This window comes from Pleurodeles waltl, unplaced genomic scaffold (genome assembly GCF_031143425.1).
Source record: "Pleurodeles waltl isolate 20211129_DDA unplaced genomic scaffold, aPleWal1.hap1.20221129 scaffold_39, whole genome shotgun sequence".
Lineage (NCBI taxonomy): Eukaryota > Metazoa > Chordata > Amphibia > Caudata > Salamandridae > Pleurodeles > Pleurodeles waltl.
In genome coordinates this window covers 7,887,562-7,905,178 of record NW_027150097.1, presented here as the reverse complement: position 1 = coordinate 7,905,178, position 17,617 = coordinate 7,887,562, and positions in this window count along the sequence as shown.

Below are 17,617 nucleotides of genomic sequence, written 5' to 3'. Positions count from 1 at the left end.
TTGCCCTTGCCTTTCGATCAGTGGGTCCGTAGAGGCATCAGTGACTCTGAAAGTGAGAAAGTTCCGCAATTTGTACCATTCAGTGATGCGCGTCTAATTGGAACACTTTCTGAGAAAGAGGACGACGACATCCTTCAAGAAGCAATACCATCGCATCGTCGCTTGAACACGACAAATCCAGGAACATTGTTTCAAAACCAGACTGCCTCTGGACAGGAACGCTATAATTTGAGACCAAGACCAAAGAACTTGTAAATTTCTCTCCTATGTAGTACTCTATCCCGGTTGCAGGGTCACGGTAGGAGTCTTAGTTACGACCTGAGTAAGTGGCAATAGGCCTGCAGGACCTCACAGTGTCATAGGACGGTAGATAATCGTGACTACAGTGATTGAGGAAGATTGCCGTGAGCATCCACTTAGAAAGATGGAGGCTACATTAGATAAAAGAGAAAGTAAAAATGTAAAGAATAATTGTAAAGAAATATGTAGTCATTGTAGTATTGCTCTATGCGTCATTATATTGTCGTGTATTCTTTTGGCATCTGTAAACTGGATCATTATTACTCTGCAGCAAAAAGTTGTCTCTTCTCCTACCTCTACATCTTCTTCTACTATCTCTCCGCACCTATTTCACACTCTTCCCCAGCATGAACTCATCAGAAGAACTGAATACTTTAACAATTCCTTCGTCCAGTTGTTACATCAACATCAGTTAGTGATCAATACAACTGACTGTTGGGTGTGTGGACTCATACCACATACGGTAGAAAAAGGAATGCCATATTTAGTTCTTCCATTCTCCTATGAAGGTTCCGCTTGGGCTTATTTTGTCATTTTCAATAATGCATATCAAAGTAAAATTAAACAACCTGTCAGTTCACATAGTGTTGGTTCAAATTTCAGTCATAGTTTATTGATAAAGGGAATGGTAGCTATGGCTAAAATCATGGAAAAAAGTGAAGCTTCCATAGATGAAAGAAAAGCATATACCAATTGGAACATAACTAATTACATTTCCAGCCTCAATGATAAGGTTAAGCAAGGAAAATCTCCTCCGATACGGGTCATACCCCAACAAGGAAATTTCTGTCTGCAAATAAATGGTAGAACTCCAAACACCGGACAAAGAGAAAGTTTATGTTCCCATACATATGTTTATTCAGCCCTGAATTCACTGCCGTTAGTACCATCTCAAGGTACATACTTTGTTTGCCACGATAGGTCTTATACATGGTTGCCAGCTGATTTCTCTGGTACTTGTTATATAGCCTTTCTTCTTCCCCCTACATACACCGCTCCTGCGAACCATCATAAAAATAGATATGGCAGAGGGATTGTGGATTCGAAAGACACAGCAGGACAAGAGGGAGGAGATTTCCTCAAAGGATTTCTTCCCTTCTGGGGTCCAATGGCCAACAGCAGAAATATAAGGCAATTGGTTTGTGTCGTAGAAACCACCATAGACATCACTGTAGGAGCTTTAAGTAACATTACAGCTGAACTACAGGCTGATCGTCTTATGACCTTGCAGAACCGTGTTGCCTTAGACTTTGTTCTTGCGGACCGTGGTGGAGTATGCAAATTGATCGGATCAAGTTGCTGTATTTTCATACCTAATGACGCTCCGACAGTATACCAAGCTATCTCTAAGTTACACATAATCTCCGAGTCGATTCATCAGGACGAAGGAGATTGGTCCTTTTCAGAGTGGTTTTGGGGATTACTGTCCAAATGGGGTTGGAAGGTATTGACTTTCTTTGGAGTAATTTTAGCTTTTATATTCTCTTGTTGTCTTTGTATGCACTGCGGTCCTGCCATCTGCAACCTATGTGCTACTGCATGTATTCCCAAACCCAAGTCACAAAGAGCAGAGAATATCAAAATGATGGTACAGCAACAGCTTGATGACCTCATGGCCATAGACATCGACTCAGATTAACATGAGTTTGTGTATCTTGCCTGAGTTCTGGCAAAAGGAGGGTCTGAGGAAATTCGATTTTTAATACGATCGTATCGACCCGCCATTTTGTGGCCCGCCGCCATTTTATGTTGCCTTCACTCAGGCAGCACAGCGAACGAAGTCCATTCTGCCTTTTCTGCTTATTCTGCAACATGGTGTTCAAAACAGCCTTCTGCCTCTATCTTTACAAGGCTGGTATTAAGGTCTGACCAAGTACACTAATCCCTGTCTGGTTTTCTAATCCTTGTTTCAACTATCTGTAGGCTCACACTATTCTCCGCCGATCTTATCTTATCGTCTGGCCTTCGCTGTCCTTTGCTAGTATTCTCTCATTTCACAACTGTCCTCCAAACGCACACAAACTTATCGCACCACATGCAACTTCGTTGTGGATCGGTTAATGAATTAGTTCAAGGGAGGGGTGACAAACACAGCTGGAGGGAAGGCAACCTTAAGTCACTTGATACTTTGTTTTCCAATTCCTTCTATTGGTGCTGTCTTGTTTTCCGACATTTCTATTGGCTCTGTTCTATCTTTACATTATTCTTACTGGCTCCTTTCTATGTGTTCTGGGAGTGTATGTAGTTAATAAATGGTTTTTATACGGTATATAAGATTGTGCGCCACAAAGTAAAGTGGCAGTCTCCTGAGAACATACCTTGTGTACTTCTTGGACAACTGTACTAGCTGCAGCTAATAAAATCTGATCTTTTACGCCTGACAGAGTGTCCCGTGTCTCTGTTAGTTGAGGCAGGTGAATCCAAGGAGATTTCAGGCGTACCCTGCGCCGCCAGGCCCATAAGGTTCTGGTTCTTCATTCTCTGTGTATTGATTAAAACTTATTTGCGAAACAGGCACTGTGTGTGCACGATGCAACACACCCCTCCCATGCCCTGAATACAGAAGTTAAAAACCAGCTGTGATTGGGACGCAGGGGACCCTGGTGCCACTGAACCTTCTGCACTGTGAACCTGCTGAACTATTGACAGCTGTGCTTTTGATATGTAGGGTCGAAACCTTTATCTCGGCCCCTCTATCACGATTTGTTGAAGATGCTGTGATTTCCTGCTTTACCGATTTACTGCGATTTAGCCAACTTCAGGCAATTAGTGCAAGCAATGGACAATAGATCTTATCGATAATTTACAGAAACTGTTGACATTGTTTTTGATAAGGGTGCTTGGAAAAAAAAAGTCCAAAAATGTATCCACCTCGCAAAAGACACATGTCAGAAGAGGGGTTTGAACCCACGTCTCCAAGGGAGACTGTGACCTGAATACAGCACCTTAAACCACCCGGCTATCCTGACACTCTTGACACCAGACTGATGGCTCAATTTCCAGCATTTAAACCAAAATGAGTGCCATGTACTGAGTGAATGTTATTTAATGTCCTCTGTATTTTCAATTCCAGACCTTCCTGCTCAGGGAAACAGTGGGATCTGAAGCTGATGAAGGAGAGAGGATGGATCATCCTGACAGTGAATCCGGCGGTGACTGCTACTAATTCTCAATCATCGACTACATGGGGTGTGGACATGCAGAAGTTTGAGCCAGTGCACATGGCCGGTGGTGACTGCTACTAATTCTCAATCATCTACTACAAGGGGTGTGGACATGCAGAATTTGGAGCCAGTTCAAGATTCAGATCAGGAGGTGCCTGGCTCCATACCAATCAACTCAGTGCCTCTGAGACAAGGACTTGAACGGTACAGTTTGAGTCCTCGACCGCCATGCTCAACGCGGCTGCAAGGATTCGGGGTGGATTGACTGAATGTGGCATTTCTTGTTGTGTACTATTCTTGTATACTGGATTAGTATAGTATCTTTTTTTTGAGCAGCTATGTTTGTTTTGTATTGGTTAAGGAGAAATGTTGTGTTCGTCATGGGCACGCCTATGATGCACACCAAGGGAGGTAGGGAGTGTTAGTCTCCCCCGAGTTTTGGAGTTGGATGGTAGGCGCGGTGACGTGGAACCGGAGAGAATAAAAGGCCAGGGAAGGTGTTCCTCGTGGCCAATGACTCTATATTATTCTCTGTGTATTTATTAAAACTTATCTGCGAAACAGGCACCATGTGTGCACGATGCAACACACCCCTCCCATGCCCTGAATACAGAAGTTAAAAACCAGCTGTGATTGGGACGCAGGGGACCCTGGTGCCACTGAACCTTCTGCACTGTGAACCTGCTGAACTATTGACAGCTGCGCTCTTGATATGTAGGGTCAAAACCTTTATCTCTGCCCCTCTATCACGATTTGTTGAAGATGCTGTGATTTCCCGCTTTACCGATTTACTGCGATTTAGCCAACTTCAGGAAATTAGTGCAAGCAACGGACAATAGATCTTATCGATAATTTACAGAAACTGTTGACATTGTTTTTGATACGAGTGCTTGGAAAAAAAAAGACAAAAAATGTATCCACCTCGCAAAAGACACTTGTCAGAAGTGGGATTCGAACCCACACCTCTAAAGGAGACTACGACCTGAACGCAGCGCCTTAAACCACTCGGCCGTCCTGACACTCGTGACACTGCACTGATGGCTCAACTTCCAGCTTATAAACCAAAATGAGTGCCATGTACTGAGTGAATGTTGTTTAATGTCCTCTGAATTTTCAATTCCAGACCTTCCTGCTCAGGGAAACAGTGGGATCTGAAGCTGATGAAGGAGAGAGGATGGATCATCCTGACAGTGGATCCGGTGGTGACTGCTACTAATTCTCAATCATCGACTACATGGGGTGTGGACATGCAGAAGTTTGAGCCAGTGCACATGGCCGGTGGTGACTGCTACTAAATCTCAATCATCTACTACAAAGGGTGTGGACATGCAGAATTTGGAGCCAGTTCAAGATTCAGATCAGGAGGTGCCTGGCTCCATACCAATCAACTCAGTGCCTCTGAGACAAGGACTTGAACGGTACAGTTTGAGTCCTCGACCGCCATGCTCAACGCGGCTGCAAGGATTCGGGGTGGATTGACTGAATGTGGCATTTCTTGTTGTGTACTATTCTTGTATACTGGATTAGTATAGTATCTTTTTTTTGAGCAGCTATGTTTGTTTTGTATTGGTTAAGGAGAAATGTTGTGTTCGTCATGGGCACGCCTATGATGCACACCAAGGGAGGTAGGGAGTGTTAGTCTCCCCCGAGTTTTGGAGTTGGATGGTAGGCGCGGTGACGTGGAACCGGAGAGAATAAAAGGCCAGGGAAGGTGTTCCTCGTGGCCAATGACTCTATATTATTCTCTGTGTATTTATTAAAACTTATCTGCGAAACAGGCACCATGTGTGCACGATGCAACACACCCCTCCCATGCCCTGAATACAGAAGTTAAAAACCAGCTGTGATTGGGACGCAGGGGACCCTGGTGCCACTGAACCTTCTGCACTGTGAACCTGCTGAACTATTGACAGCTGCGCTCTTGATATGTAGGGTCAAAACCTTTATCTCTGCCCCTCTATCACGATTTGTTGAAGATGCTGTGATTTCCCGCTTTACCGATTTACTGCGATTTAGCCAACTTCAGGAAATTAGTGCAAGCAACGGACAATAGATCTTATCGATAATTTACAGAAACTGTTGACATTGTTTTTGATACGAGTGCTTGGAAAAAAAAAGACAAAAAATGTATCCACCTCGCAAAAGACACTTGTCAGAAGTGGGATTCAAACCCACGCCTCCAAAGGAGACTGCGACCTGAACGCAGCGCCTTAAACCACTCGGCCGTCCTGACACTCGTGACACTGCACTGATGGCTCAACTTCCAGCTTATAAACCAAAATGAGTGCCATGTACTGAGTGAATGTTGTTTAATGTCCTCTGAATTTTCAATTCCAGACCTTCCTGCTCAGGGAAACAGTGGGATCTGAAGCTGATGAAGGAGAGAAGATGGATCATCCTGACAGTGGATCCGGTGGTGACTGCTACTAATTCTCAATCATCTACTACATGGGGTGTGGACATGCTGAATTTTGAGCCAGTGCACATGGCCGGTGGTGACTGCTACTAATTCTCAATCATCTACTACAGGGGGTGTGGACATGCAGAATTTGGAGCCAGTTCAAGATTCAGATCAGGAGGTGCCTGGCTCCATACCAATCAACTCAGTGCCTCTGAGACAAGGACTTGAACGGTACAGTTTGAGTCCTCGACCGCCATGCTCAACGCGGCTGCAAGGATTCTGGGTGGATTGACTGAATGTGGCATTTCTTGTTCTGTACTATTCTTGTATACTGGTTTAGTATAGTATCTTTTTTTGGAGCAGCTATGTTTGTTTTGTATTGGTTAAGGAGAAATGTTGTGTTCGTCATGGGCACGCCTATGATGCACACCAAGGGAGGTAGGGAGTGTTAGTCTCCCCCAACTTTTGGAGTTGGATGGTAGGCGCGGTGACGTGGAACCGGAGAGAATAAAAGGTCAGGGAAGGTGTTCCTCGTGGCCAATGACTCTATATTTTTCTCTGTGTATTTATTAAAACTTATTTGAGAAAACAGGCACTGTGTGTGCACGATGCAACACACCCCTCCCATGCCCTGAATACAGAAGTTAAAAACCAGCTGTGATTGGGATGCAGGGGACCCTGGTGCCACTGAACCTTCTGCACTGTGAACCTGCTGAACTATTGACAGCTGTGCTTTTGATATGTAGGGTCGAAACCTTTATCTCGGCCCCTCTATCACGATTTGTTGAAGATGCTGTGATTTCCTTCTTTACCGATATACTGCGATTTAGCCAACTTCAGGCAATTAGTGCAAGCAACGGACAATAGATCTTATCGATAATTTACAGAAACTGTTGACATTGTTTTTGATAAGGGTGCTTGAAAAAAAAAAGTCCAAAAACGTATCCACCTCGCAAAAGACACTTGTCAGAAGAGGGGTTTGAACCCACGTCTCCAAGGGAGACTGTGACCTGAATGCAGCACCTTAGACCACCCGGCCATCCTGACATTCTTGACACCAGACTGATGGCTCAATTTCCAGCTTATAAACCAAAATGAGTGCCATGTACTGAGTGAATGTTATTTAATGTCCTCTGTATTTTCAATTCCAGACCTTCCTGCTCAGGGAAACAGTGGGATCTGAAGCTGATGAAGGAGAGAGGATGGATCATCCTGACAGTAGACCCTGTGGTGACTGCTACTAATTCTCAATCATCTACTACATGGGGTGTGGACTTGCAGAATTTTGAGCCAGTGCATATGGCCGGTGGTGACTGCTACAAATTCTCAATCATCTACTACAGGGGGTGTGGACATGCAGAATTTGGAGCCAGTTCAAGAGTCAGATCAGGAGGTGCCTGGCTCCATACCAATCAACTCAGTGCCTCTGAGACAAGGACTTGAACGGTACAGTTTGAGTCCTCGACCGCCATGCTCAACGCGGCTGCAAGGATTCGGGGTGGATTGACTGAATGTGGCATTTCTTGTTGTGTACTATTCTTGTATACTGGTTTAGTATAGTATCTTTTTTTTGAGCAGCTATGTTTGTTTTGTATTGGTTAAGGAGAAATGTTGTGTTCGTCATGGGCACGCCTATGATGCACACCAAGGGAGGTAGGGAGTGTTAGTCTCCCCCGAGTTTTGGAGTTGGATGGTAGGCGCGGTGACGTGGAACCGGAGAGAATAAAAGGTCAGGGAAGGTGTTCCTCGTGGCCAATGACTCTATATTATTCTCTGTGTATTTAATAAAACTTATTTGCGAAACAGGCACTGTGTGTGCACGATGCAACACATCCCTCCCATGCCCTGAATACAGAACTTAAAAACCAGCTGTGATTGGGACGCAGGGGACCCTGGTGCCACTGAACCTTCTGCACTGTGAACCTGCTGAACTATTGACAGCTGTGCTTTTGATATGTAGGGTCGAAACCTTTATCTCGGCCCCTCTATCACGATTTGTTGAAGATGCTGTGATTTCCTGCTTTACCGATTTACTGCGATTTAGCCAACTTCAGGCAATTAGTGCAAGCAACGGACAATAGATCTTATCGATAATTTACAGAAACTGTTGACATTGTTTTTGATAAGGGTGCTTGGAAAAAAAAAGTCCAAAAATGTATCCACCTCGCAAAAGACACATGTCAGAAGAGGGGTTTGAACCCACGTCTCCAAGGGAGACTGTGACCTGAATACAGCACTTTACACCACCCGGCCATCCTGACACTCTTGACACCACACTGATGGCTCAATTTTCAGCATATAAACCAAAATGAGTGCCATGTACTGAGTGAATGTTATTTAATGTCCTCTGTATTTTCAATTCCAGACCTTCCTGCTCAGGGAAACAGTGGGATCTGAAGCTGATGAAGGAGAGAGGATGGATCATCCTGACAGTGGACCCGGTGGTGACTGCTACTAATTCTCAATCAGCTGCTACATGGGGTGTGGACTTGCAGAATTTTGAGCCAGTGCATATGGCCGGTGGTGACTGCTACTAATTCTCAATCATCTACTACAGGGGGTGTGGACATGCAGAATTTGGAGCCAGTTCAAGATTCAGATCAGGAGGCTCCTGGCTCCATACCAATCAACTCAGTGCCTCTGAGACAAGGACTTGAACGGTACAGTTTGAGTCCTCGACCACCATGCTCAACGCGGCTGCAAGGATTCGGGGTGGATTGACTGAATGTGGTATTTCTTGTTGTGTACTATTCTTGTATACTGGATTAGTATAGTATCTTTTTTTTGAGCAGCTATGTTTGTTTTGTATTGGTTAAGGAGAAATGTTGTGTTCGTCATGGGCACGCCCATGATGCACACCAAGGGAGGTAGGGAGTGTTAGTCTCCCCCGAGTTTTAGAGTTGGATGGTAGGTGCGGTGATGTGGAATCGGAGAGAATAAAAGGTAGGGGAAGGTGTTCCTCGTGGCTAAAGACTCCATATTATTCTTTGTGTATTTATTAAAACTTCTCTGCAAAACAGGCACTGTGTGTGCACGACGCAACACCCCCACCCCTCCCATCCCCTCAATACAGAAGTTAAAAACCAGCTGTGATTGGGACGCAGGGGACCCTGGTGCCACTGAACCTTCTGCACTGTGAACCTGCTGAACTATTGACAGCTGCGCTTTTGATATGTAGGGTCGAAACCTTTATCTCGGCCCCTCTATCACGATTTGTTGAAGATGCTGTGATTTCCTGCTTTCCGATTTACTGCGATTTAGCCAACTTCAGGCAATTAGTGCAAGCAACGGAAAATAGATCTTATCGATAATTTACAGAAACTGTTGACAATGTTTTTGATACAGTGCTTGGGAAAAAAAAGTCCAAAAATGTATCCACCTCGCAAAATACACTTGTCAGAAGTGGGATTTGAACCCACACCTCCAAGGGAGGTTGCGACCTGAACGCAGCACCTCAGACCACTCGGCCATCCTGACACTCTTCACACCTCCCTCATGGCTCAATTTCGAGCGTATAAACCAAAATGAGTGCCATGTACTGAGTGAATGTTGTTTAATGTCCTCTGTATTTCAATTCCAGACCTTCCTGCTCAGGGAAACAGTGGGATCTGAAGCTGATGAAGGAGAGAGGATGGATCATCCTGACAGTGAATCCGGTGGTGACTGCTACTAATTCTCAATCATCGACTACATGGGGTGTGGACATGCAGAAGTTTGAGCCAGTGCACATGGCCGGTGGTGACTGCTACTAATTCTCAATCATCTACTACAAGGGGTGTGGACATGCAGAATTTGGAGCCAGTTCAAGATTCAGATCAGGAGGTGCCTGGCACCATACCAATCAACTCAGTGCCTCTGAGACAAGGACTTGAACGGTACAGTTTGAGTCCTCGACCGCCATGCTCAACGCGGCTGCAAGGATTCGGGGTGGATTGACTGAATGTGGCATTTCTTGTTGTGTACTATTCTTGTATACTGGATTAGTATAGTATCTTTTTTTTGAGCAGCTATGTTTGTTTTGTATTGGTTAAGGATAAATGTTGTGTTCGTCATGGGCACGCCTATGATGCACACCAAGGGAGGTAGGGAGTGTTAGTCTCCCCCGAGTTTTGGAGTTGGATGGTAGGCGCGGTGACGTGGAACCGGAGAGAATAAAAGGCCAGGGAAGGTGTTCCTCGTGGCCAATGACTCTATATTATTCTCTGTGTATTTATTAAAACTTATTTGCGAAACAGGCACTGTGTGTGCACGATGCAACACACCCCTCCCATGCCCAGAATACAGAAGTTAAAAACCAGCTGTGATTGGGACGCAGGGGACCCTGGTGCCACTGAACCTTCTGCACTGTGAACCTGCTGAACTATGGACAGCTGTGCTTTTGATATGTAGGGTCGAAACCTTTATCTCGGCCCCTCTATCACCATTTGTTGAAGATGCTGTGATTTCCTGCTTTACCGATTTACTGCGATTTAGCCAACTTCAGGCAATTAGTGCAAACAACGGACAATAGATCTTATCGATAATTTACAGAAACTGTTGCCATTGTTTTTGATAAGGGTGCTTGGAAAAAAAAGTCCAAAAATGTATCCACCTTGCAAAGACACTTGTCAGAAGAGGGGTTTGAACCCACGTCTCCAAGGGAGACTGTGACCTGAATGCAGCACCTTAGACCACCCGGCCATCCTGACACTCTTGACACCAGACTGATGGCTCAATTTCCAGCTTATAAACCAAAATGAGTGCCATGTACTGAGTGAATGTTATTTAATGTCCTCTGTATTTTCAATTCCAGACCTTCCTGCTCAGGGAAACAGTGGGATCTGAAGCTGATGAAGGAGAGAGGATGGACCATCCTGACAGTGGACCCTGTGGTGACTGCTACTAATTCTCAATCATCTACTACATGGGGTGTGGACTTGCAGAATTTTGAGCCAGTGCATATGGCCGGTGGTGACTGCTACTAATTCTCAATCATCTACTACAAGGGGTGTGGACATGCAGAATTTGGAGCCAGTTCAGGATTCAGATCAGGAGGTGCCTGGCTCCATACCAATCAACTCAGTGCCTCTGAGACAAGGACTTGAACGGTACAGTTTGAGTCCTCGACCGCCATGCTCAACGCGGCTGCAAGGATTCGGGGTGGATTGACTGAATGTGGTATTTATTGTTGTGTACTATTCTTGTATACTGGATTAGTATAGTATCTTTTTTTTGAGCAGCTATGTTTGTTTTGTATTGGTTAAGGAGAAATGTTGTGTTCGTCATGGGCACGCCCATGATGCACACCAAGGGAGGTAGGGAGTGTTAGTCTCCCCCGAGTTTTGGAGTTGGATGGTAGGTGCGGTGATGTGGAATCGGAGAGAATAAAAGGTAGGGGAAGGTGTTCCTCGTGGCCAAAGACTCCATATTATTCTTTGTGTATTTATTAAAACTTCTCTGCAAAACAGGCACTGTGTGTGCACGACGCGACACCCCCACCCCTCCCATCCCCTGAATACAGAAGTTAAAAACCAGCTCTGATTGGGACGCAGGGGACCCTGGTGCCACTGAACCTTCTGCACAGTGAACCTGCTGAACTATTGACAGCTGCGCTTTTGATATGTAGGGTCGAAACCTTTATCTCGGCCCCTCTATCACGATTTGTTGAAGATGCTGTGATTTCCTGCTTTACCGATTTACTGCGATTTAGCCAACTTCAGGCAATTAGTGCAAGCAACGGAAAATAGATCTTATCGATAATTTACAGAAACTGTTGACATTGTTTTTGATAAGGGTGCTTGAAATAAAAAAGTCCAAAAATGTATCCACCTCGCAAAAGACACTTGTCAGAAGAGGGGTTTGAAACCACGTCTCCAAGGGAGGCTGCAGCCTGAACGCAGCACCTTAGAGCACTCGGCCATCCTGACACTCTTCACACCACGCTCATGGCTCATTTTCGAGCGTATCAACCAAAATGAGTGCCATGTACTGAGTGAATGTTGTTTAATGTCCTCTGTATTTTCAATTCCAGACCTTCCTGCTCAGGGAAACAGAGGGATCTGAAGCTGATGAAGGAGAGAGGATGGATCATCCTGACAGTGAATCCGGTGGTGACTGCTACTAATTCTCAATCATCGACTACATGGGGTGTGGACATGCAGAAGATTGAGCCAGTGCACATGGCCGGTGGTGACTGCTACTAATTCTCAATCATCTACTACAGGGGGTGTGGACATGCAGAATTTGGAGCCAGTTCAAGATTCAGATCAGGAGGTGCCTGGCTCCATACCAATCAACTCAGTGCCTCTGAGACAAGGATGGAACGCTACAGTTTGAGTCCTCGACCGCCATGCTCAACGCGGCTGCAAGGATTCGGGGTGGATTGACTGAATGTGGCATTTCTTGTTGTGTACTATTCTTGTATACTGTTTTAGTATAGTATCTTTTTTTTGAGCAGCTATGTTTGTTTTGTATTGGTTAAGGAGAAATGTTGTGTTCGTCATGGGCACGCCTATGATGCACACCAAGGGAGGTAGGGAGTGTTAGTCTCCCCCGAGTTTTGGAGTTGGATGGTAGGCGTGGTGACGTGGAACCGGAGAGAATAAAAGGTCAGGGAAGGTGTTCCTCGTGGCCAATGACTCTATATTATTCTCTGTGTATTTATTAAAACTTATTTGCGGAACAGGCACTGTGTGTGCACGATGCAACACACCCCTCCCATGCCCTGAATACAGAAGTTAAAAACCAGCTGTGATTGGGACGCAGGGGACCCTGGTGCCACTGAACCTTCTGCACTGTGAACCTGCTGAACTATTGACAGCTGCGCTCTTGATATGTAGGGTCGAAACCTTTATCTCTGCCCCTCTATCACGATTTGTTGAAGATGCTGTGATTTCCCGCTTTACCGATTTACTGCGATTTAGCCAACTTCAGGAAATTAGTGCAAGCAACGGACAATAGATCTTATCGATAATTTACAGAAACTGTTGACATTGTTTTTGATACGGGTGCTTGGAAAAAAAAAGTCCAAAAATGTATCCACCTCGCAAAAGACACTTGTCAGAAGGGGGATTTGAAACCACGCCTCCAAAGGAGACTGCAACCTGAACGCAGCACCTTAGACCACTCGGCCATCCTGACACTCGTGACACGGCACTGATGGCTCAATTTCCAGCTTATAAACCAAAATGAGTGCCATGTACTGAGTGAATGTTCTTTAATGTCCTCTGTATTTTCAATTCCAGACCTTCCTGCTCAGGGAAACAGTGGGATCTGAAGCTGATGAAGGAGAGAGGATGGATCATCCTGACAGTGGATCCGGTGGTGACTGCTACTAATTCTCAATCATCTACTACATGGGGTGTGGACATGCTGAATTTTGAGCCAGTGCACATGGCCGGTGGTGACTGCTACTAATTCTCAATCATCTACTACAGGGGGTGTGGACATGCAGAATTTGGAGCCAGTTCCAGATTCAGATCAGGAGGTGCCTGGCTCCATACCAATCAACTCAGTGCCTCTGAGACAAGGACTTGAACTGTACAGTTTGAGTCCTCGACCGCCATGCTCAACGCGGTTGCAAGGATTCGGGGTGGATTGACTGAATGTGGCATTTCTTGTTGTGTACTATTCTTGTATACTGGTTTAGTATAGTATCTTTTTTTTGAGCAGCTATGTTTGTTTTGTATTGGTTAAGGAGAAATGTTGTGTTCGTCATGGGCACACCTATGATGCACACCAAGGGAGGTAGGGAGTATTAGTCTCCCCCGAGTTTTGGAGTTGGATGGTAGGCGCGGTGACGTGGAACCGGAGAGAATAAAAGGTCAGGGAAGGTGTTCCTCGTGGCCAATGACTCTATATTATTCTCTGTGTATTTATTAAAACTTATTTGCGAAACAGGCACTGTGTGTGCACGATGCAACACACCCCTCCCATGCCCTGAATACAGAAGTTAAAAACCAGCTGTGATTGGGACGCAGGGGACCCTGGTGCCACTGAACCTTCTGCACTGTGAACCTGCTGAACTATTGACAGCTGTGCTTTTGATATGTAGGGTCGAAACCTTTATCTCGGCCCCTCTATCACGATTTGTTGAAGATGCTGTGATTTCCCGCTTTACCGATTTACTGCGATTTAGCCAACTTCAGGAAATTAGTGCAAGCAACGGACAATAGATCTTATCGATAATTTACAGAAACTGTTGACATTGTTTTTGAAACGGGTGCTTGGAAAAAAAAAGTCCAAAAATGTATCCACCTCGCAAAAGACACTTGTCAGAAGGGGGATTCGAACCCACGTCTCCAAAGGAGACTGCGACTTGAACGCAGAGCCATAGACCACTCGGCCATCCTGACACTCATGGCTCAATTTCCAGCTTATAAACCAAAATGAGTGCCATGTACTGAGTGAATGTTGTTTAATGTCCTCTGTATTTTCAATTCCAGACCTTCCTGCTCAGGGAAACAGTGGGATCTGAAGCTGATGAAGGAGAGAGGATGGATCATCCTGACAGTGGATCCGGTGGTGACTGCTACTAATTCTCAATCATCTACTACATGGGGTGTGGACATGCTGAATTTTGAGCCAGTGCACATGGCCGGTGGTGACTGCTACTAATTCTCAATCATCTACTACAGGGGGTGTGGACATGCAGAATTTGGAGCCAGTTCAAGATTCAGATCAGGAGGTGCCTGGCTCCATACCAATCAACTCAGTGCCTCTGAGACAAGGACTTGAACGGTACAGTTTGAGTCCTCGACCGCCATGCTCAACGCGGCTGCAAGGATTCGGGGTGGATTGACTGAATGTGGCATTTCTTGTTGTGTACTATTCTTGTATACTGGTTTAGTATAGTATCTTTTTTTTGAGCAGGTATGTTTGTTTTGTATTGGTTAAGGAGAAATGTTGTGTTCGTCATGGGCACGCCTATGATGCACACCAAGGGAGGTAGGGAGTGTTAGTCTCCCCCGAGTTTTGGAGTTGGATGGTAGGCGCGGTGACGTGGAACCGGAGAGAATAAAAGGTCAGGGAAGGTGTTCCTCGTGGCCAATGACTCTATATTATTCTCTGTGTATTTATTAAAACTTATTTGCGAAACAGGCACTGTGTGTGCACGATGCAACACACCCCTCCCATGCCCTGAATACAGAAGTTAAAAACCAGCTGTGATTGGGACGCAGGGGACCCTGGTGCCATTGAACCTTCTGCACTGTGAACCGGCCCCTCTATCACGATTTGTTGAAGATGCTGTGATTTCCTGCTTTACCGATTTACTGCGATTTAGCCAACTTCAGGCAATTAGTGCAAGCAACGGACAATAGATCTTATCGATAATTTACAGAAACTGTTGACATTGTTTTTGATAAGGGTGCTTGGAAAAAAAAAGTCAAAAAATGTATCCACCTCGCAAAAGACACTTTTCAGAAGAGGGGTTTGAACCCACGTCTCCAAGGGAGACTGTGACCTGAATGCAGCACCTTAGACCACCCGGCTATCCTTACACTCTTGACACCAGACTGATGGCTCAATTTCCAGCTTATAAACCAAAATGAGTGCCATGTACTGAGTGAATTTTATTTAATGTCCTCTGTATTTTCAATTCCAGACCTTCCTGCTCAGGGAAACAGTGGGATCTGAAGCTGATGAAGGAGAGACGATGGATCATCCTGACAGTGGACCCTGTGGTGACTGCTACTAATTCTCAATCATCTACTACATGGGGTGTGGACTTGCAGAATTTTGAGCCAGTGCATATGGCCGGTGGTGACTACTACTAATTCTCAATCATCTACTACAGGGGGTGTGGACATGCAGAATTTGGAGCCAGTTCAAGATTCAGATCAGGAGGTGCCTGGCTCCATACCAATCAACTCAGTGCCTCTGAGACAAGGACTTGAAGGGTACAATTTGAGTCCTCGACCGCCATGCTCAACGCGGCTGCAAGGATTCGGGGTGGATTGACTGAATGTGGTATTTATTGTTGTGTACTATTCTTGTATACTGGATTAGTATAGTATCTATTTTTTGAGCAGCTATGTTTGTTTTGTATTGGTTAAGGAGAAATGTTGTGTTCGTCATGGGTACGCCCATGATGCACACCAAGGGAGGTAGGGAGTGTTAGTCTCCCCCGGGTTTTGGAGTTGGATGGTAGGTGCGGTGATGTGGAATCGGAGAGAATAAAAGGTAGGGGAAGGTGTTCCTCGTGGCTAAAGACTCCATATTATTCTTTGTGTATTTATTAAAACTTCTCTGCAAAACAGGCACATTTTTGTGCACGACGCAACACCCCCACCCCTCCCATCCCCTGAATACAGAAGTTAAAAACCAGCTGTGATTGGGACGCAGGGGACCCTGGTGCCACTGAACCTTCTGCACTGTGAACCTGCTGAACTATTGACAGCTGCGCTTTTCATATGTAGGGTCGAAACCTTTATCTCGGCCCCTCTATCACGATTTGTTGAAGATGCTGTGATTTCCTGCTTTACCGATTTACTGCGATTTAGCCAACTTCAGGCAATTAGTGCAAGCAACGGAAAATAGATCTTATCGATAATTTACAGAAACTGTTGACATTGTTTTTGATACGGTGCTTGGGAAAAAAAAGTCCAAAAATGTATCCACCTCGCAAAATACACTTGTCAGAAGTGGGATGTGATCCCACACCTCCAAGGGAGGCTGCGATCTGAACGCAGCGCCTTAGACCACTCGGCCATCCTGACACTCTTCACTCCTCGCTCATGACTCAATTTCGAGCGTATAAACCAAAATGAGTGCCATGTACTGAGTGAATGTTGTGTAATGTCCTCTGTATTTTCAATTCCAGACCTTCCTGCTCAGGGAAACAGTGGGATCTGAAGCTGATGAAGGAGAGAGGATGGATCATCCTGACAGTGAATCCGGTGGTGACTGCTACTAATTCTCAATCATCGACTACATGGGGTGTGGACATGCAGAAGTTTGAGCCAGTGCACATGGCCGGTGGTGACTGCTACTAATTCTCAATCATCTACTACAAGGGGTGTGGACATGCAGAATTTGGAGCCAGTTCAACATTCAGATCAGGAGGTGCCTGGCTCCATACCAATCAACTCAGTGCCTCTGAGACAAGCACTTGAACGGTACAGTTTGAGTCCTCGACCACCATGCTCAACGCGGCTGCAAGGATTCGGGGTGGATTGACTGAATGTGGCATTTCTTGTTGTGTACTATTCTTGTATACTGGATTAGTATAGTATCTTTTTTTTGAGCAGCTATGTTTGTTTTGTATAGGTTAAGGAGAAATGTTGTGTTCGTCATGGGCACGCCTATGATGCACACCAAGGAAGGTAGGGAGTGTTAGTCTCCCCCGAGTTTTGGAGTTGGATGGTAGGCGCGGTGACGTGGAACCGGAGAGAATAAAAGGTCAGGGAAGGTGTTCCTCGTGGCCAATGACTCTATATTATTCTCTGTGTATTTATTAAAACTTATCTGCGAAACAGGCACCGTGTGTGCAAGATGCAACACACCCCTCCCATGCCCTGAATACAGAAGTTAAAAACCAGCTGTGATTGGGACGCAGGGGACCCTGGTGCCACTGAACCTTCTGCACTGTGAACCTGCTGAACTATTGACAGCTGCGCTCTTGATATGTAGGGTCGAAACCTTTATCTCTGCCCCTCTATCACGATTTGTTGAAGATGCTGTGATTTCCCGCTTTACCGATTTACTGCGATTTAGCCAACTTCAGGAAATTAGTGCAAGCAACGGACAATAGATCTTATCGATAATTTACAGA